The following is a 24,261-nucleotide window of genomic DNA, read 5'->3' on the forward strand; positions in this document are numbered from 1 at the left end:
CATCAAACTACTCACATACGTAGCAGAAGTCGCCAGAAACAATAACGGCAAAAAAATTTTCGAAATCACCCACATACTAGACTTAGGAGTGCAAATTTGCCCCTTCAGACCCACACCAGGGCATAAACAGTGCCATAAATGTCAACGTTACGGACACAGTAAGGCACACTGTAAACACAATCCTAGATGCCTTAAATGCGGAGATAAACATTTCACTTATCTTTGCAAGAAGGACAAGAACCTGCCTGGAAAATGCTGTCTCTGCGGAGGACCTCACGTCTCGTCGTATCGTGGATGTGAAAAGCATCCAGACAACATCAAAAAATCCATGGAACAACAGAGAATACAAAAATCTAATTCTACTGCAGCGCCTGTACCCATCAACAATTTTGTTAATTTACCACCACTGCCTAGCAGACACTCCACCCCTGCCAGTAACAGCGAAACCACAAACGATAATAATAATAGTCAAACTACCAACACTAACGAAGAAAACTCCACCACATCCACCTCTGACATGCTTATGTGGATTAAAAATCTGTTCCATAAAGGAAAAACGCTCCTAGAGAGATTTTTCAATGCCAAATCAATTATGGACAAGATCCAAATAGGCTTGGAAGCCTTTGAACTTTTAGTCAGCTGTAATAATTAATTACAACAGCAATATCAATAATTATCACACTGCTGCCCCCAGCAGCCTAAACATAGCATTTTTTAATGCTAACGGAGTTGCGCATCAGCGCACAGAAATCGAAGACTTTATTTCAAAACATAATATCGACATATTTTTAATTAATGAAACTCATTTACGAGCCGCGAATAAATTCAAACTACAAGGATATAACACCTTCAGATCAGATAGAAGACACAACCGAGGAGGGGGCACCCTCATCCTCACTAAAAAACACCTGCAAGCTACCAGCTACAATATTAATGGCATTAACAGCTTGGAATACTGCGCAGTTATTGTACACTCGCACATCGACGAACCCACCATTTTCATTTCCATTTACAGTGCACCTAACAATATTATTACATATAACGACCTCTATCAACTCACCAATAGCAACAATCGCATCATCATTGCAGGAGACCTGAACGCAAAACACATATCTTGGAACTCAAGCACCAATAACCCCAATGGAACCTTCCTCTATAACTTTGCCACTAACAATGACCTGAAAATCCAAGGACCTACTCAACCTACTAGGTACCACCACACCGGCACTTCTGAAGTTCTCGACATCCTCATAACCAAAAATATTCACCAAACACCTTACCTTGAAGTCATCCACGAACTTACCTCTGACCACCTCCCAGTGCGATTCATCTATTATGGCTTCGACAATAGAATTCCAATGAAAAAAATAATTAACTGGGACATATTCCATAATTGCTTAGAAAAACTTCCAGCTAGACCTGCTCTTGCCAACTCCGCTAACATAGAATATAATATCACCAAAATCAATAGAAGCATCAATACTCCACTGCATCAAGCTACCAGGTATGAAGAATACAAAAAACCTAAACTACCCGAAGAAATCCGCAACAAAATTAAAGATAAAAACAGAACAGCAAAACTCTGGAGACTCACAGCTGATCCTAGAATCAAAAACATACTTAATAGAAAAATTAGAAATATCAAAAACCTAATGAACGAATATAAATCTAATAATTGGGAGCTCCTACTAGATTCTATAGAAACTAATCAGGACACTGTCTGGAAAATCGCCAAAACTCTCAGGAACAATAATAACAGCTTTGGTCCCATCAACACCGGAACAGGAACGGCTTACACAGACAGTGATATGGCAGAAGCCTTAGCAGACCACTTTGAAAATACCTTTACCACCAATAATTATCAAGATGAAGATACTGAAACCGAAGTTAAAAATTTTATCAACCAACTCAACTATTATACCGACGCTGAAAGAATGCCCTTTTCTACTCCTAATGAAATTAAAATTATAATCAACAACCTTAAAAAACGCAAAGCCCCTGGATTTGACGGAATCACTAATAAAATACTGGATATTCTCCCCCACAATTACCTAGTACTGCTCACCAATATTATTAACGCCTGCATTCGTCTTAACTACTTCCCAGGGCAATGGAAACACGCCATTATCACTGTCTTTGTCAAGCCAGGAAAAAACCCAACAGAATTAAACTCGTACAGACCAATTAGCCTGCTACCATGTATGGGCAAAGTCTTCGAACGGGTTATGAAAAAGCATCTTACCAACCACCTTGAAAACAACAATATTATTAAAAAAGAGCAATTCGGATTTCGAAAAGATCATAGCACCACCCATCAACTACTTAATGTCACAGAATATATGGCAGAGGCCATAACCAAAAAAAATACCATTGCAAGCTGTTTTATTGATCTTGAAAAGGCTTTCGACAAGGTATGGCATGAGGGTTTACTCTATAAGCTATACCTTGCCCGACTGCCTATCAATTTCATTAAATTAATCCATTCCTACCTTAAAGGGAGATGTTTTCAAGTCAGAGTCAACAATCGTATATCCAAAAAGAAAAAAATCAAAAGTGGAGTGGTACAAGGAAGTGTTCTTGGCCCTATACTTTTCAATATCTATACCAACGATATGCCTATCCCCTTAAATTCAGAGATCTTCAAATTTGCAGATGATACAGCTATAATCACCAAATCCCTGAAACCACAACTTGCAGCTGATAAACTGGAAATTGCCGTTAATCAAATCGCCCACTACCTCAATATCTGGAAGCTCAAAATTAATCCTACTAAAAGCCAAGTCATTTTCATCAGAAGATACCATAAAAATACCCCCATTCTAAACGGTATCAAAATTAATAATCAACAAGTCAACGAAGTTACCACCATTAAATACCTCGAAGTTTACTTCGACCAGCAACTACTCTTTAAAACCCATGTTGATTACTCCATTCGGAAAGCCACAGCTGCTAAAATGGCATTACGACCACTCCTCAATAGAAAATCTAACCTTAGCATTTTATTAAAAAGAAGAATTTACCTCACACTAATCAGGCCAATGCTCCTGTATGCTGTTCCAGTCTGGGCCACCGTATGCAAATCCTACCGGAAGAAAATTCAAATATATCAAAATAAAATTATTAGAGAAATCCTCAATGCTCCTTGGTTTACAAGAAACATCCAACTCCACAAAGATATAAAAATAAATGCCATAGAAGACGAAATTTTAAGAACAAGCCATAACCTCTACTCTAAAATTACGCATTCAAAATATGAACATATCAGAAAACTTATAGATTACGACCCGACAGTCATCGCACCAACTAAAAGACCGAGGAACATATTCCACAATTCCAAGTGGTAATTGTAAATAGTGTTTATAATGACTTTATAAAACGGACTTGGTCCAGTACCCGACCGCACATTACTATTGTGTTATTCTTATCTACTATATAATCAAGCTTTTATTTTCAATTTTTTCATCTTATTTTATTCACCTTTTTAACCAAGATTTTTACTAGTGTTTTATATTTACAACATATTGTAAATAGTGTAAATAGTATAAATACCTCATTGTAAACTACTAATGGACTTAGTTTATTGCGTAAAGACTTTTTACTAATTACTCAAACTCTCTGTGTACGAAGATCGCTTTTCCCTCATTCACGAGTGCCTTTTCACCGCGAAAACATTCATAGGAAGCAGTTTCACCAAAAGAGCGTTTAAAGACACTACGTAAGGGGTCATTGACCGATCCCGCCATTCACGCATCACCGAACAGCTTTCTTGCCTTTCCAGATAGCGTTATCACGCAACGGAGCTTCGCCCTTAACGGCGCGGCGATTTTTCGCCTTCTCCTTTTACTCCATCGCCTTAGGGCAAACAACTACAAAAGAATCAGTTAAAGTCGAGATCGACTAATACTGCTACGATCATGAAACGATTTGATTTGATTTGACGATGATGGCAGATAGATGTTGATTCCACTCGAAGGTGGTAACAAACGAACTCTGTTAAAATAGCAAGCGTGAGTAGACGCTGAGTAGCTATTTAAATACTTAAAAGTCATGCAGAACTGTATTTGTATCTAACAAACGGAAGAACGCGCAACGGTACTGTTATTCAAATTCAAATCTGTAGCTTTTCTATTATTATTCATTAAATGTCTGTGTTATCTTTAAGTAAATAACACTTCCGTGTTATTTACTTAAAGATATCAACTCCCCACCTATATATATGTAAGTAGGTACATACAGTCGAGATATGCATTTTCAGTTTAGATGAAAAGTTTAAAATCGAAGCTTTCAAAACAAACTTTGATTAAAGTAATAGATATTAAAATCGAGAAAAAAGGAAGAATGTAGAACTAATGGAATTTTAAAATCAACTATAATCCAACCTAATACTTATTGCAAATTTGTTACCACCAGTGTTTTTGTGCCCTTCGGTGGTAAGAAAATTTAAAATGTGCTTTGTAAATATCTTAAGATCTTCCTTCATCATTATTTGTACATAAAACCGCGTTCGTTCTTTGAAATGAAGGGGTGTTTAAAATAAAGTAAGTGCTCTAGAATTTTGATTTCTAATATGATTGACTGCAATTCGCTCAATTTAAGACTGTCAGAAATTGTAACAAAATTCAAAAATATTATTGAGGGCATTTTTGTCTGCAAAATAATGTGCTAACTACCGCGGTTTTTCAATTAGCATAAATTTAGCAATTTGTCGGTTTTGGAAATTTTTTCGGAAAATAAAGTTAGACTAGATATAAAACTAAGTTACGTTTCACACAAAGCATTCAGTTTTTCTTCTTACGGTAGCTAATAAATTTTTTGTCCTTTAATTATTACATTTTATGTGTTAACTTTACTTATTAAACAGCACATTCTTCACACTAACACTGCGTGAATTCAGTTCAAATGCAAAATCACAAAATATTTTGAAACTGCATATTTTTAGAAATCCTAATAGAGTCTTAGAGGTTGCCAAACATATTTTTATGTTCTCTATATTATGTATTTTAAAACTTCCGGCTGGCCCTTCGAGCCACCTAAAGTATTTATCATAAAAAATAATAACATATAAGGATTTTAGTGCGTCCAAATAGTGCAATTCCATAAAATTATGGAATTATGATTAATTTTTCTATGATTTAATAAATATTTTACACTCACACAGTCAATCACATTAAAAAGTAGAAAATATTCTTAAGAACTGTGTTTATGGCTTTGAAACCGCTTAGTTTGTATATAAGGGTACCATATAAGGGAGCTAATTAATTATGATCCTATCCTGGAATGTGCTGCAAATAGGCCCAGAAGCATCTTCCATAATATGAAGTGGTGAATTGTAAATAGTGTATATAAAAAATTTTATTATATGAGACTGTATAATATCCCACAGCATCGGACTTTGGATTAAAGCTCACTTATTCTTCGTATTTTCAACTACCTCAGATGAACATTGTGACATCCTAATGGATAATGGCATTGCTCTTTGGTAGTTTTTTATATTTTTTATGTTCAATTTGTTTTCTACTACTTATAGATTGACTTTGCCACACCCAAATGGGTAATGGCTTAGCTCATAGGTATCTGCTTTTGTGTACATATTGTGTATATAGAGAAATTCACCACTTCGCGTTTTGAGAATAACAGCTACAGAGTACAAGACTAAAACCACTGTATGTTGGTTGATCAAGTGTTCTCTTGCTATTTCATTGTGTATACATTTAATTTACTATGCTTTACAAGTATTGTGTGTCTTCAAGTGTGAATTCTTCATTTTCACTTTATTATTTGACTGTGCTTACCTGCAAGTACTGATTTCTTTTTCCACCGGAGTGTGAACTTTCAAGAAACATTGGCCGAGGTCAGTTTACGGGAGGGTGACTCCTGTGGTAACTGCCGCCGACCTACGACGTTTCAAGCCACACCCACTGGGTAGAACTCATTGCAATTCAGCCTGGCAAGTGCCATTTGATTTAAATTATGAAATTCAAAGTATTAGTGATTTAATTATGATTGTTCACCACTAGTTTACCACATAACTTAATATATTTTCATATTTTGTTGCCAGCTCTAACAGTTTCCCAGATGCACTTCTAAATTCTAAATTTCATTGTGTACTCATGTACTATTCCAGCTCCGCCTATAGAGGCGCGGCAGTTACCGCCTTATTCTCATTTTTCCATGCCTTAGGGCAATACCATGAGAGGCAGTTAAAAGTGGGCTGCTAAATGCAGTCTAAATCAGATAACTGAACTGAACTGAACTGAGTATGGCATGAGGGGCTCGTCTTCAAGCTTATCAACTTGGGACTTCCTAGCGAACTCATTCTTCTGATCTGCTGCTTTTTGCAGAACCGCACTTTCTTCGTCGCTCAAAGAAATGAAAAATCCAATTCAAGACATATAAGATCCAGCGTCCCACAAGGAAGTATTCTCGGTCCAGTACTATATCTTTTCTACATATCAGATTTTCCTCACCCTGGTTTGGACAATTACTCTCTATTAGCATGTTATGCCGACGATACGGCGATTGCAATTAAATCCATCCAAGCTAATCATGCAGTAGACAAAATGCAAAATTACCTCTATGCCGTAGAAGACTGGTGCACAAATTTGCGCGTAAAAATGAATGCTAGCAAGTCACAACTTTTAATTCTTAGCAAAATTTGGAAAAATATTGCTTTTAAAGATCTCTACCTTTTTCAAGAAGCTGTTCCTCTGGTCACAAAGGCCAAATACTTAGGAATTATTTTGAACCAAAGGCTCACATGGTCTAATCACATTAATAGTGTCATGAGCAAAGCCATGGGCATAATATGCAGATTTCTCCCGGTCATTGGAAAATATTCAAATCTTAGCTTGCATACCAAAAAACATATATATACCACTTGCATTCGACCGATACTTTGTTATGCTGCTTCTGCTTGGAACACGGTCACTCAAACTCAACTGCATCAATTACAAGTAGTGCAAAACAAATTTCTGCGCATTATTACTGATTCACACTATCTTACCCGCAATAAACTTTTACACAGAGACTTAAAACTTGAGACGATTCCAGATTACATCAGAAGATCTAATGAAAAATTCTTCAACAAAGCTGTGCAATGTGACTTTGTTAATTACTTCCAAGTCTTTAATTATGAAATTCTCTTCGAAGATAGAAGCGTCAGACCACTTGCAGCTCACACCTTCATGGGACTTTTTCACTTAGATCCTCAATTGTTAGCTGTTTATACTTCCAATGCATCTGATTTTGATTGAAGTTCTTCTGTAGCTTCGTTGAATAGTTGTATTTAAATTGTGTTGTATAGTTGTTTTGTATTGTGTTGTATTTAGCACTACTGATTGATGTTGTTTAATTGTATTTGAATTTGTCATTGGAACTATTGCTGTAGTGTATCTTCTCGTATTGTTGTCATTGAATTCCATTGTCTTGGGTCCTCCTTGAAAGCTATGATCGCTCGTCACGTTTTGCGAACTTGTCCGACTGGATCGTCTTGCTCCTTTTGGTACTTCTCTTTTTCCCCTTATTTCCTTTTTCTCATCTGAGATTTTCTCCAGGTCCGGATTTATTTATGTCAAGTGCCCTTGGACTTTAATTCTGGAACGGGCAACATTGCTCTTCGCAATAGCTCGGTCAATTACAGAGTCTAAGTCTAAGGACTCTTTCAAAGAAAAAAAAAAAAAAATGATATAAATTTTGTGCATTCTGAGTTATAATATCAGATAATTCTTTAAATGATATAAATTTTGTGCATTCTGAGTTATAATATGGATAAATTTTGTGCATTCTGAGTTATAATATAAAATGATGTAAATTTTGTGCATTCTGATTTTATAATATCGTCTCATTCTGAGTTGGAATTTGCTTTGAACTGGTTGCCTTTTTAATCGCGTCCAGATCGGGTTTTTCAACGCATCGTTTGCGCATTCATTTGGATATTATTGCTTTTCTTTGGAATACGCCTTCCGGTATTTCGCCGAAGCTGCTGCTCTGGATTTATGTAAGCTATTTTTGCTTTTTGACTTTACCTCGGTGAAATATGAGTGAGTGTCAGCCATCCGCAAATTTAGATAATGAAATCTTAGCCGCCGAACAAGCCTTCGGTAGAATTAATATACACTTAGAGAGAGCTAATCTCCCACACAATGCTAACTCTTACACAACCCTAAAAAAGCAAGCTATTGCTGATCTCCTTAAATTCAACTCAGTTGAAAACAAAACTAGCGATGCTCTCAAACGTATAGCGGAACTTGAACGCATCATTCAGGACTACGACGCATTCTTAAATCTGGCCGTCATGCATAAAAATCAAACAAACAATTCCATTATGGAAAATAATAACGAAAACGATGCTATGTTAAAGGCAAAAGCATCTAATAAAACACAAAAAAGCGGTGCAAAAAATATAGAGAGTATATCTAATAATAAGAACAACGACTATATCTAAGAATAAGAAAAAGAAAATTTCTACTGACAGCGACGGGTTTAAAACCCCCCTTATCACGCATAACGAAAGCATTCAAATTCATCGGAAGCTGAACTACCCCTACAGAAAAATAAGTTCAGTGACCTACAGGACGATGACCGCATGGAGCAGGAATCGAACTCAGAGTCCGCAGGATTTATTCTCGCCAAAAAAAGCACTGGACACAGTTGTTCACAAAGCACATTTTACACAAAGCACAATTGTTCTCTCAGATTTTACAGCCAACTGGGATACCTTAAAAGAGGAAATCGAAAATTTAGGAGTAAAAAAGTCAAAGGCAATCTCACAGGAGATACATTCAACATCAAAGTCTGGGATAAAAATGACTATCGCGCAATCAAGGAGTTTCTGGCCAAACGAGGTGTGCAATTCCACACATACAAAATTAATTCCGAAAAACCAATCAAAGTAGGAATTAAGAAGCTGCCTAGAAACTCAAACGTGGAAATAATTCACAAAGAACTCACTGAACACGGAATTCCTGTAGAAAAGATACGTCAGCTCGAAAGATTCCGAGAAGGAAAAATTGTTAAACTACCTAGATTCTTAGTCGAGGTCAAAAGAAACGAAAAGGGTAAACAAACCTATCAAATAAAGCAACTTCGTGGATTAGACGTCATAGTCCGTGATTACAAATCCAGACCTGGCCCTGTGCAATGGCACAGGAGCCAGAGATACGGACACACTCGAGATCTATGTCATTAGAAACCTAGGTGTCTGAAATGAGCCGAACCGCACGAAACTTACACCTGTAAGAAGAACAAGGACGAACTACCAGCGGTCTGCGTTCTGTGCGGTGATTTCAATTAAAAATACAATTTCAATTAAAAAAAGAAGATTTTCCTACCCTCCCTGGAGTTAAGAAAAACGAAAATACTAAAAATCAATCGAGCTGGACAACTCAAAAGGAAAACAAAAATAAACAAGAAAGCGAAACTAAAGAAGTTTCATTTTCTGAGTGGATAAAAACCCAACTCCTAAAAGCGAAAGAATTCTTTACAGAACTTAAAAAAGCAAAAAACATCATGGGTAAACTCGATGTCGGAATGGCCGCAATTGAATATTTCACTTCTTTAGACTATGACTTTTAGACCTCATAGCAATATAAACGCGATGATTTCAGCTACCAATAGCTTCTTAAAAATTTCCTATTTCAATGGGAACGGTGTCATAAAACAATATCAAGAAATTAAAGATTACTTCGATAAGTACAACATTGATGTCATGATGATAGGTGATACTCACCTTAAAGCTTGCGATAAATTTAAAATTAACGGCTACAATATTATATGGAAAGACAGAACCCGAAGTAGATGGGGTGGTACTGCAATTATCATTAAAAATCACTTAAAGCCTACTGAATATGATCTTCCTCACAATAGTCTGCTCGAATTTTCTTCAGCTATCATTTATACTGCTTTGAATGAAGCCTACCTATTTATTTCTATTTACAATCCTCCTAATAATCTAATGACTAATACTGACTTGGATATCTTAACCTCCACCAACTTCCCGACTATCATCGCAGGGAACTTGAACGCAAAAGCATAAGGCCTGGAATTCTAGAGGATCTAACAGCAATGGAAACAATTTACATAACTATTTAATTAGCAATTTTGCTGCTCCCACTTCTCCAACAAGATTTGGTGCTAACGGAAACAGCGAAGTTTGGACATTGTACTTCTTAAAAATATTCCTCATACCCCTCTCTTAGAAGTAATAACGGATTTAAATTCTGATCATCTTCCAGTGAACTTCGACTTTTATGGCTTTTATCCCCCATTAAAGAAACACAGAACAAAGATAAATTGGACCCAATTCTCTGATACTATGAAAGACTATAATTCCAGAAACAATTGTAATCATTACTGTGATATCGAAGATGAAATTTATAAATTCACCACTAAAATGAAAGATGCAATCAATAATGCGACTTATCCCTGCAAAAGCACTAATTTTCTCTCGCTTCCTAAATATATAAAAGATATTATTGCAGAGAAGAATAGAAAACATAAGGAATGGCAGCGGTCCGGAGATCCTCGTGCCAAAAGGCACATCAACTTTTTAAACAGGAAAATCAAGCATGAAATTATGGAATTCAGAAATAAAAAATGGGACTTTCTCCTATCAAACCTGGATCCTCAAGATCAAGCAGTATGGAAAAGTGCTAAATCTCTAAGAAATAGCAGACCAAATCAAACTCATGCAATTCATCACATGGGAATCTCCTCACAATCTGAGGACGAGATTGCTAATATAATGGCTAATGAATTAGGGAAAATTTTTCAACCTCACCCGCCTGAGAATAACTCCCAAGAAGAAGTTAATTTTACCATTGGCAGTATTAACAATTATCCTATAACAAATTTCATTCCCTTTACTTCAACAAGAGAAGTAAGAGAAATTATTCAAACTCAAGCCAAAGAAAGACAAAGGTTATGATCAAATTAGCAATGAAGCACTTAAAGCTCTTCCCAGACGTTGCATTACTAACATAGTCAATATTTTTAATGCCTGCATCCCAAATAATTATTTCCCTCAGCAATGGAAACACTCAATAATTATCAATATCTTAAAACCAAAGAAAGATCCTAACCTAGTCTTTTCCTACAGACCTATCAGTCTTTTACCTTCATTAGGAAAGGTATTTGAGAAAATCCTCTGCTCAAGGCTCACCAACCATCTCGAAAGACTCAATTTAATAGATGATCTGCAATTCGGCTTCCGCGGTGGACACTGCACGACTCATCAAACTTTCAGTTTGGTGGATTTTGTTTCGCAAGCCTTTACTAAGAAAAACGGGGTGGCTGCATGCTATCCCGACTTCGAAAAGGCGTTTGATAGCGTGTGGCATGCAGGCCTCCTGCGTAAATTGAATAATTTTATGCTTCCAAACAGTTTTGTAAAACTCATTAGTTCCTATCTGGAAAACAGGACTTTTCAAGTTCGCCGCGTGACGCTTTATCTGTCAGATAAACAATTCATAGCGGGGTCCCGCAAGGGTCCGTTCTTTCCCCCCGGCTCTATAATGTTTATATCAATGATTTCCCGCACCCATTCAACACGAAAATACTCAAATACGCTGACGACACTGTAGTACTGACTGAATCCAGAAGACCCCCACTCGCTCTATGTAATTTACAAACGCATCTCAATATGATCAATCACTGGTGCAAGACTTGAAAAATTAAGCTCAACGCCTCTAAATGTTGTATTGTGCTCTATCGGAGATGCAAAACAAGATTAAGAGTCAATACTTATATCTACTTAGATAGAACTCTAATCCCTGTAGCTGATTCCTATAAATATTTAGGTGTTTACATAGATAAGTCGCTCAACTTCAAAGATCATATTTCTTATATCTTAAACAAAGCAAATGCAGCCTACATGGTAATTTATCCTATTATCGGCAAAAAATCAAAGCGCAGTCTAAAAATAAAGAAAATGCTTTACATATCTCTAATTCGACCGATCATGCTATATGCAGTGCCGGCCTGCGCAATCGCCAATAAAACTGAGCGCAAAAAACTGGATATACTTCAAAATAAAATTCTACGTAGCATTATGAATGCACCTTGGTACGTGAGAAACTTTATAATTCATAACGACCTGGATATTCCATCTGTACATAACTTTATACTCATGACAGCTCACAACTTCTTCGAGAAGATGAAGCATAGTCAGTATAACGCAATTAAACAAATGTTGGATTATGATCCAACCATTGAATACACTGTCAAACGCCCAAGGACAACTTATCACAATTCGTCATGGTGGTAACTTGTAAATTTTAATTTTTAAAATTTACTTGAACTCTGAAATTGGACTCTATCCTATTATTTGTGTTGCATCTTATATTTATGTTAATCAATAAAAATTTTTATTCAAGACTTTTATGTTATTATTTCATTTCTTAATTTCATTTTTTAAATTATTTTGTATGAATTTTTACTTTATCGTATGATTCTATGAACTTTTGAACTTTTTAAGGCCTATCTAGCTACTGCATACTTCTGAAGGACTCTGTCTCTTCCTGCGTTCTTACTAGCTATATTGCACTCACCATCTGCGTTTGCCATACAACTCACTGCATCTGTCTGCATGCTTCACTTTAATGCCACTGATTATCACTGCCCAATTTTTATGATGAACGCCTACTTTCGTAAGTATTAAGATATGCCTGCTCACGCAGCTGAATTTTCTTCGCCCACGGGTGTTGGTACTTCCTTAGTACCATTTTATTTCAAAATATCTTTGCCTGGTGCACTTTAATGGGACCTACTGCCGAAAACTCTGACCAGGAAATGACCAGGAAAAAGTAAGTCATAAATAATAAGTCAAGAGTTATAATTTGAAGAATGCTATAAATGATATACATTTTGTGCATTCTGAGTTAAAAAATGATCATATGCATTTTGCTTTATAATATTAGTCATTCTGAGTTAAAAAATAAAGAATGTGACTCTTGCGACGACGACTGCTCTTCTTGATTTTTGGTAAATGTAATTTTTTCTTGCTCTCCTTGGTATGGCCAGTAACAGCGAACCGCCTGATAGGGCCAAAATTCCTAGGCATGCTACTTTGCAGCGATTATGTTAGCGATAATGATTCTACTTATTCGAATTACTCAAGAAAATGGACTACATCCAAAGAGATGCCTGTAATTACTTCAGATGACCCGGCGCTTCAAAGTATAATTGCTACTCTAATTTCTACTAAGAAAAGTAAATCGTAGAGAAAAGAAAAGAAAACCACAGGAAGTCCTACGAAAATAGCCGATGATACTAAGAAATTCAAACCCTTCCCTTCAAATTTTGAAGCAGTAGTTAACAAACACTGAAAAGGTTTTCCTAATTTAACAGAAGCTATCTCGCAAGAATATCTTAATACTCAGCTTCCGTCTAACCCAAAAGATCTCTCACTCAAATTAGAAAACGAAATCGCCGATATATTAAACTGTATTGAGTCTATGAAGACATTAACCTCCCCACCAGCGATAGAAATGCGTTCAAAGTTACAAGAAGAAATTCAACAAAATCAGTTCATTTTAGCAAGTATTCAGAACACTCCTAAACTCGCAAATTCTAAAACAGATGATAAAACAATAAATCAGAAAAATTGGCAAACTGCAAAGAAAAACAGCGAAAAATTCCGAGTCTATCCCACCACCAGATATTCCGCAAAATAACAGTTTTGAAACTCCTAACGAGAATAACAAAGCTATTGAAGTTACAGATGAAACGCTGACGACTATAACACAGAATAAAGCAGAAAATAAAACGAAATTTCCCCCATTAGTCATTCCAAAAAACAATGTTGATTGGCCTGAAATAGACAAAATGCTCAGAGAAATATGTAAAAACGAATTTGAAGTTACAATCAAAGCCAGACAGGTTTTCCTTTACACTACCACCGAAACCGATTATAAAGCTACAATTCATAAATTCCAGACAGCACAGATTAGTTTTCATACGTACCAAATTTCCTCAGCCTCTTCAATTAAAGTAATACTTAAGAATATTCCAAGATCTCACAAAGAGCAAGCAATTCACGCAGACTTAGAAAGCAGAAGGTTTCCTACAATGAAAGTAAAGCAATTCACGAAGAAAGCAGAAGACCAAATTATCCGTTTGCCTATATTTTTCTTTGAACTAAAAAGAAATTCTGCAGGAGAGAAAATTCATCAATTAAACAAGATGTTCGGATTCAATATCACAATAGAAAAATATCAGCCCAGAAAATGCCCAATTGAATGTTTCATTTGCTACGAGTTCGGGCACTCCCAAAATAACTGGTTCAAAACGGTCAGGTGCTGTAAGTACGGACAAACTCACAGATCCATTACCTGTAAATCAAAACCAGATGAAAAACCAAATTGCATTTACTGTCACGAAAATCACGTTTCTTCTTATCGTGGTTTTAAGGTATACAGAAAAAGAATCGATCATTTAGAGAAGATAGAAAAACCACAAGAAATTCCCACTAAAGATGACTTCCCCGAATTTATTCAGGCTTCAGGCCAAACTAATCAAGAAATGCGTAGAAACCTTCACAGTGACAAAGTTAAGCAGAAAAACCCGCAGGAAAATTTAGCAGAAATCATTAACATTTTCAAAGATCAGAAAACCCTTTATCTCATGAAATCAATAACCATAATAGCTCAGAAAATTAAATCTTCTAAATCAAATATGCAGAAACTTTGTCTAGCTTTTCAAGCCATCGAGATTATTTTGAACTTTGCAGATCAAGATTAATCCGCATCCTTGAGAGAAGTCTCAAGACAAGCATAGCCGAGCGGCAGAATTCCCATTTCATAAAATAGGTACTCACCTTTAGAAGACTCTCTGTATGCAACCCAGTGATCGAAGTGGATAGTCATTTCCGTAGGGAAATAGTGTGTGAACATACAAGTAATTTTGAGGGTCTGCAAAGTGTATTCTTCAAATGAAGCCCTGGAAAGGCGATTTTTATGAGGTATGTAAATATTATGTTTTATAAATTTTCCGACTGTATGCTGTAATTAACGAAGTAAAAGTTTCAGTTGAGTGTGATCGCCTTGTTTGTGGTGATATCACGTTTCTTTAAATAGATATTACAGGGTTTTCACAATGCTTCATTCCGTAGGAGTAATAAACACATCTTCGAAAGAACCGACAGCACTCCTAATACAAAACTGCTTTGTAACCAGTTCAAAATAAATAAATAGCCTAACCCAAATGGGTTTTCTTCCTTGCCCTGGAGCATTCCCGGCTGTCACCTTGATCACATCCGGAGGAGTAGGCAGGACTTGCAGAAACTTAACACTAGTTGGCTATTTCAATGCGTATAATTTTCAAAAAAAAAGATCGTGATAGCGCCTCATTTCACAAATTAGAATTTTTAGAAATTTTTATTTTTAAAACTGAGATTGATTTTTAAAAATTTAGCATGTTTATCAAGAATAATTAAGGTTCTAAATAATTATAAAGCTGTTGCATGCTTTGAGGTCTGGATATTTGTTTAGCTTTTCCAATGCTGTAAAAAAATTTTTTTATCTATTTCTTTTAAAAAAATAATATTTTAAATCTGAACTTATAAAAAATTCAAACAAACAATTTTCTGTTACAATTTTTATGCTTTTTATTTGTGTAAATAAGTAAAAAAATACTAAAATCTGAAAATGGATTTTTGAACGTTTTAGTTTAAAATTCTTAATTGTACTGCTTTTTTAAAATTATATCTGAATATTATAGCATAATATTCTACAAAGGAGTCTTATTTCAATAATGTTTCATATAATACATCATAGTGATAAACACTTTTAACACTAATAATTTTTATGCATTTATTCTAGTGCTAAAAATTGTATTTAACTCATAATAATTAATTGTGCTAGTATTTTATAGTGATTATTTTTTAAATTTATTTCTAGTTCTACGTGAGTTTTCTTATTTATTGTGAGTTTATTTTATTAGCCAAAATGGGAGGCAGCTCAGAAAAGCTATTAGTTTCGAAACGGCATTTTACTTTGTTTCACTATAAATCTCCGTTTCACTTTGCAAACTCTTGCCACCAAATATTATCGCCTTGTATTATATTTAAAGAAATTAAATAAAGAAGAATCTGTATGAATGCATGTATGTTTCTCTCGCACTGTGAAAAAAAAAGACGGAATTTTGAATAACGTAATCCTCCACCCGAACATGGGCACCTGGACGGCCTAATTTCAAATTTGTTTTAATCCATTTCATATTTTGCAACTAAGAAACTCAACAAGTTCAAAGCAAGCAATGGCAACCCTATACAGAAAATAACATTTTTATCTTCAGCGCGGAAATTCTAAAGATATGCCATTTTCAAATATTTTGTGATATTGCTCTTGAATTTAATTTTATGTGGTTTACTTGCGAAGAACATGTTATTAAATAAATAAAGGTAACACGAAAAACGTTACAAAAAACGCTCCTTTGGTCCGTACTATAAAATCAAATCTGAGTGCTTACAGAGTTTATCTTTTTTCCCTCATAACACTCAGAAAAGTTTATGCTCCGAATTTTATGAATTACTAAAATAAATACTCATCTTGTAATGTTAATAATTATTGATGATATAATAGAATAAATGATCGTCCTCTTATGTTATAATAATTTTAAAAACTACTGCCTGAAAATGCATACAAAATTAAAAAAAAAAAAAAAAAATTATCAGACATTGTTTAATTTTACCTTATTTGTTTCAAAGCATCATATGCTATCAATATTATTTAACTTTTCTTTATTTGTACACAAAAATAAATTCATCGATTTTGCGTTTAGAATTTTTACCGTTTTACTAGAGTAAAGGAATTTATACAAGAATTACGCTTGAAAAAAATGCGCAACGTGCGGTAAAGAATAATTTTATGAAATATATTAAATCTTATTTGCAAAACCTGTGACTTTCATAATCTCATCACTTATACATCGTATCACATTTAATAATTAAAAACAGTTATGTGATATAAAGCCATAGTTTTCCGTGTTAAATTAAACCAGATTGCCCCTACTCTTTCTTGTGGACATGTGGGTGACGCACGCTCCGCCCACTGGGTTAGTCTATCTCTTATAAGTTCCATGGACATGGACAAAAGCGGCAGTATCTAGAGCCATCAAATTTTGAATAAAGTAATCCTCCACCCGAGCATAGGTATCTGGACGGCTGAATTTCGAATTTGAAACACTTTAACGAATTTTTGATTAACAAACTCAACGAGTTCAGAGAGAGCACTGTACGGAAAATAACAGTTTTATCTCCAGTGCGGAAATTCTAGATATGCTGTTGTATGTGGTTGTGAAAAAAAAAAAAAAAAAAAAAAGAAATGCGTGAAATGCCTTAAAAAGTGCTTTAATGAGATATATTAAATCCTATTTGGAAAAAACTGTGGCTTTCATAATCTCATCACTATACAACGTATCACATTTAATAATTAAAAAGAGTTACGTGATAGAAACGCCATAGGTTTCAGTGTTAAAATAAACCAGATCGTCCTTACTCTTCCTTGCCGACATGGCGGTGACGCGCGCCCCGCCTACTGGGTTAGTCTATCTCTTATAAGGTTCATGGGCGACAGACGATGATGGTGCTCTTTGGGATTCGAGCTTTGGATTTTAACCGAGCAGGGTGTACTTCACAGCTCTTCTTGACTCTCCGTAAGTATTGCGACTTTTATGAATTCATGATTGACATGCCAGACTAGTATCACGCTTTTTTACGTAATGGAACCGTACGACTTCATACGGAATCCTGATGCAATCGAAAATCTCATCAAAAAAGGCACTCGCGAGGAGATTGACGCGCAAATCACTCATCTCGCTATCCAAAAAAATCTGATCTTAAACCAAACGATTCAGGTCACTCCTGATATTTTCGACAGTCTTTGTGACACCTATGATCGGCTTGCTGCCAAGAAAATCCTATTAGATGGCCATTACGAGCAGGCTATTACCGAAAATATTCCCAATAATGACAACAACGAAAATAGTAACTATCAAAACTCCAACCTACCTCCAAATGATAACACAAGTAAATGGTGCATTCCTAGGAAAACACACAAAAGAACGCTGAGTGACGGAAGTAATTCCTCATTAACATCTGTTAAAAATCGATACACAGCCCTAAGACTAGAAGATGAAATGGAAACAACAGACAATACGCAAATTTTGAATTCTCAGATCACTGATGAAGAAGGTTTTATCAAACCTTACAAAACAGCTAAGAGAATCCCTCCTATAATCATATCCGACGTTATAGAATGGAAACCCTTAAGGGACGAGCTCAAAAAACTTGTCGAAAAATTTGAAAGTAATTTAAAAGGTGGTGACATCCACATAAAAGTCCGAGACTCCGACGACTACAGATCAATAACCAAATTCCTTGATACTAAAGCCATACCTTACCATACCTTTCCACTTCCCCACGAAAAACCTATCAGAGCAGTCATCAAAAAACTACCTGGACATACCAACACCGAAGATATCATGCAAGAGTTAAAAGAATTAGGGATCCCTGTCACTAACGTCCGACAAATCACCAAAAAAATAGAAAACGAAATCATCAAACTACTCACATACGTAGCAGAAGTCGCCAGAAACAATAACGGCAAAAAAATTTTCGAAATCACCCACATACTAGACTTAGGAGTGCAAATTTGCCCCTTCAGACCCACACCAGGGCATAAACAGTGCCATAAATGTCAACGTTACGGACACAGTAAGGCACACTGTAAACACAATCCTAGATGCCTTAAATGCGGAGATAAACATTTCACTTATCTTTGCAAGAAGGACAAGAACCTGCCTGGAAAATGCTGTCTCTGCGGAGGACCTCACGTCTCGTCGTATCGTGGATGTGAAAAGCATCCAGACAACATCAAAAAATCCATGGAACAACAGAGAATACAAAAATCTAATTCTACTGCAGCGCCTGTACCCATCAACAATTTTGTTAATTTACCACCACTGCCTAGCAGACACTCCACCCCTGCCAGTAACAGCGAAACCACAAACGATAATAATAATAGTCAAACTACCAACACTAACGAAGAAAACTCCACCACATCCACCTCTGACATGCTTATGTGGATTAAAAATCTGTTCCATAAAGGAAAAACGCTCCTAGAGAGATTTTTCAATGCCAAATCAATTATGGACAAGATCCAAATAGGCTTGGAAGCCTTTGAACTTTTAGTCAGCTGTAATAATTAATTACAACAGCAATATCAATAATTATCACACTGCTGCCCCCAGCAGCCTAAACATAGCATTTTTTAATGCTAACGGAGTTGCGCATCAGCGCACAGAAATCGAAGACTTTATTTCAAAACATAATATCGACATATTTTTAATTAATGAAACTCATTTACGAGCCGCGAATAAATTCAAACTACAAGGATATAACACCTTCAGATCAGATAGAAGACACAACCGAGGAGGGGGCACCCTCATCCTCACTAAAAAACACCTGCAAGCTACCAGCTACAATATTAATGGCATTAACAGCTTGGAATACTGCGCAGTTATTGTACACTCGCACATCGACGAACCCACCATTTTCATTTCCATTTACAGTGCACCTAACAATATTATTACATATAACGACCTCTATCAACTCACCAATAGCAACAATCGCATCATCATTGCAGGAGACCTGAACGCAAAACACATATCTTGGAACTCAAGCACCAATAACCCCAATGGAACCTTCCTCTATAACTTTGCCACTAACAATGACCTGAAAATCCAAGGACCTACTCAACCTACTAGGTACCACCACACCGGCACTTCTGAAGTTCTCGACATCCTCATAACCAAAAATATTCACCAAACACCTTACCTTGAAGTCATCCACGAACTTACCTCTGACCACCTCCCAGTGCGATTCATCTATTATGGCTTCGACAATAGAATTCCAATGAAAAAAATAATTAACTGGGACATATTCCATAATTGCTTAGAAAAACTTCCAGCTAGACCTGCTCTTGCCAACTCCGCTAACATAGAATATAATATCACCAAAATCAATAGAAGCATCAATACTCCACTGCATCAAGCTACCAGGTATGAAGAATACAAAAAACCTAAACTACCCGAAGAAATCCGCAACAAAATTAAAGATAAAAACAGAACAGCAAAACTCTGGAGACTCACAGCTGATCCTAGAATCAAAAACATACTTAATAGAAAAATTAGAAATATCAAAAACCTAATGAACGAATATAAATCTAATAATTGGGAGCTCCTACTAGATTCTATAGAAACTAATCAGGACACTGTCTGGAAAATCGCCAAAACTCTCAGGAACAATAATAACAGCTTTGGTCCCATCAACACCGGAACAGGAACGGCTTACACAGACAGTGATATGGCAGAAGCCTTAGCAGACCACTTTGAAAATACCTTTACCACCAATAATTATCAAGATGAAGATACTGAAACCGAAGTTAAAAATTTTATCAACCAACTCAACTATTATACCGACGCTGAAAGAATGCCCTTTTCTACTCCTAATGAAATTAAAATTATAATCAACAACCTTAAAAAACGCAAAGCCCCTGGATTTGACGGAATCACTAATAAAATACTGGATATTCTCCCCCACAATTACCTAGTACTGCTCACCAATATTATTAACGCCTGCATTCGTCTTAACTACTTCCCAGGGCAATGGAAACACGCCATTATCACTGTCTTTGTCAAGCCAGGAAAAAACCCAACAGAATTAAACTCGTACAGACCAATTAGCCTGCTACCATGTATGGGCAAAGTCTTCGAACGGGTTATGAAAAAGCATCTTACCAACCACCTTGAAAACAACAATATTATTAAAAAAGAGCAATTCGGATTTCGAAAAGATCATAGCACCACCCATCAACTACTTAATGTCACAGAATATATGGCAGAGGCCATAACCAAAAAAAATACCACTGCAAGCTGTTTTATTGATCTTGAAAAGGCTTTCGACAAGGTATGGCATGAGGGTTTACTCTATAAGCTATACCTTGCCCGACTGCCTATCAATTTCATTAAATTAATCCATTCCTACCTTAAAGGGAGATGTTTTCAAGTCAGAGTCAACAATCGTATATCCAAAAAGAAAAAAATCAAAAGTGGAGTGGTACAAGGAAGTGTTCTTGGCCCTATACTTTTCAATATCTATACCAACGATATGCCTATCCCCTTAAATTCAGAGATCTTCAAATTTGCAGATGATACAGCTATAATCACCAAATCCCTGAAACCACAACTTGCAGCTGATAAACTGGAAATTGCCGTTAATCAAATCGCCCACTACCTCAATATCTGGAAGCTCAAAATTAATCCTACTAAAAGCCAAGTCATTTTCATCAGAAGATACCATAAAAATACCCCCATTCTAAACGGTATCAAAATTAATAATCAACAAGTCAACGAAGTTACCACCATTAAATACCTCGAAGTTTACTTCGACCAGCAACTACTCTTTAAAACCCATGTTGATTACTCCATTCGGAAAGCCACAGCTGCTAAAATGGCATTACAACCACTCCTCAATAGAAAATCTAACCTTAGCATTTTATTAAAAAGAAGAATTTACCTCACACTAATCAGGCCAATGCTCCTGTATGCTGTTCCAGTCTGGGCCACCGTATGCAAATCCTACCGGAAGAAAATTCAAATATATCAAAATAAAATTATTAGAGAAATCCTCAATGCTCCTTGGTTTACAAGAAACATCCAACTCCACAAAGATATAAAAATAAATGCCATAGAAGACGAAATTTTAAGAACAAGCCATAACCTCTACTCTAAAATTACGCATTCAAAATATGAACATATCAGAAAACTTATAGATTACGACCCGACAGTCATCGCACCAACTAAAAGACCGAGGAACATATTCCACAATTCCAAGTGGTAATTGTAAATAGTGTTTATAATGACTTTATAAAACGGACTTGGTCCAGTACCCGACCGCACATTACTATTGTGTTATTCTTATCTACTATATAATCAAGCTTTTATTTTCAATTTTTTCATCTTATTTTATTCACCTTTTTAACCAAGATTTTTACTAGTGTTTTATATTTACAACATATTGTAAATAGTGTAAATAGTATAAATACCTCAGTGTAAACTACTAATGGACTTAGTTTATTGCGTAAAGACTTTTTACTAATTACTCAAACTCTCTGTGTACGAAGATCGCTTTTCCCTCATTCACGAGTGCCTTTTCACCGCGAAAACATTCATAGGAAGCAGTTTCACCAAAAGAGCGTTTAAAGACACTACGTAAGGGGTCATTGACCGATCCCGCCATTCACGCATCACCGAACAGCTTTCTTGCCTTTCCAGATAGCGTTATCACGCAACGGAGCTTCGCCCTTAACGGCGCGGCGATTTTTCGCCTTCTCCTTTTACTCCATCGCCTTAGGGCAAACAACTACAAAAGAATCAGTTAAAGTCGAGATCGACTAATACTGCTACGATCATGAAACGATTTGATTTGATTTGACGATGATGGCAGATAGATGTTGATTCCACTCGAAGGTGGTAACAAACGAACTCTGTTAAAATAGCAAGCGTGAGTAGACGCTGAGTAGCTATTTAAATACTTAAAAGTCATGCAGAACTGTATTTGTATCTAACAAACGGAAGAACGCGCAACGGTACTGTTATTCAAATTCAAATCTGTAGCTTTTCTATTATTATTCATTAAATGTCTGTGTTATCTTTAAGTAAATAACACTTCCGTGTTATTTACTTAAAGATATCAACTCCCCACCTATATATATGTAAGTAGGTACATACAGTCGAGATATGCATTTTCAGTTTAGATGAAAAGTTTAAAATCGAAGCTTTCAAAACAAACTTTGATTAAAGTAATAGATATTAAAATCGAGAAAAAAGGAAGAATGTAGAACTAATGGAATTTTAAAATCAACTATAATCCAACCTAATACTTATTGCAAATTTGTTACCACCAGTGTTTTTGTGCCCTTCGGTGGTAAGAAAATTTAAAATGTGCTTTGTAAATATCTTAAGATCTTCCTTCATCATTATTTGTACATAAAACCGCGTTCGTTCTTTGAAATGAAGGGGTGTTTAAAATAAAGTAAGTGCTCTAGAATTTTGATTTCTAATATGATTGACTGCAATTCGCTCAATTTAAGACTGTCAGAAATTGTAACAAAATTCAAAAATATTATTGAGGGCATTTTTGTCTGCAAAATAATGTGCTAACTACCGCGGTTTTTCAATTAGCATAAATTTAGCAATTTGTCGGTTTTGGAAATTTTTTCGGAAAATAAAGTTAGACTAGATATAAAACTAAGTTACGTTTCACACAAAGCATTCAGTTTTTCTTCTTACGGTAGCTAATAAATTTTTTGTCCTTTAATTATTACATTTTATGTGTTAACTTTACTTATTAAACAGCACATTCTTCACACTAACACTGCGTGAATTCAGTTCAAATGCAAAATCACAAAATATTTTGAAACTGCATATTTTTAGAAATCCTAATAGAGTCTTAGAGGTTGCCAAACATATTTTTATGTTCTCTATATTATGTATTTTAAAACTTCCGGCTGGCCCTTCGAGCCACCTAAAGTATTTATCATAAAAAATAATAACATATAAGGATTTTAGTGCGTCCAAATAGTGCAATTCCATAAAATTATGGAATTATGATTAATTTTTCTATGATTTAATAAATATTTTACACTCACACAGTCAATCACATTAAAAAGTAAAAAATATTCTTAAGAACTGTGTTTATGGCTTTGAAACCGCTTAGTTTGTATATAAGGGTACCATATAAGGGAGCTAATTAATTATGATCCTATCCTGGAATGTGCTGCAAATAGGCCCAGAAGCATCTTCCATAATATGAAGTGGTGAATTGTAAATAGTGTATATAAAAAATTTTATTATATGAGACTGTATAATATCCCACAGCATCGGACTTTGGATTAAAGCTCACTTATTCTTCGTATTTTCAACTACCTCAGATGAACATTGTGACATCCTAATGGATAATGGCATTGCTCTTTGGTAGTTTTTTATATTTTTTATGTTCAATTTGTTTTCTACTACTTATAGATTGACTTTGCCACACCCAAATGGGTAATGGCTTAGCTCATAGGTATCTGCTTTTGTGTACATATTGTGTATATAGAGAAATTCACCACTTCGCGTTTTGAGAATAACAGCTACAGAGTACAAGACTAAAACCACTGTATGTTGGTTGATCAAGTGTTCTCTTGCTATTTCATTGTGTATACA

Source organism: Stegodyphus dumicola, chromosome 11 (assembly GCF_044657685.1).
Source record: "Stegodyphus dumicola isolate Sdum_Otavi_A_Nest chromosome 11, ASM4465768v1".
Lineage (NCBI taxonomy): Eukaryota > Metazoa > Arthropoda > Arachnida > Araneae > Eresidae > Stegodyphus > Stegodyphus dumicola.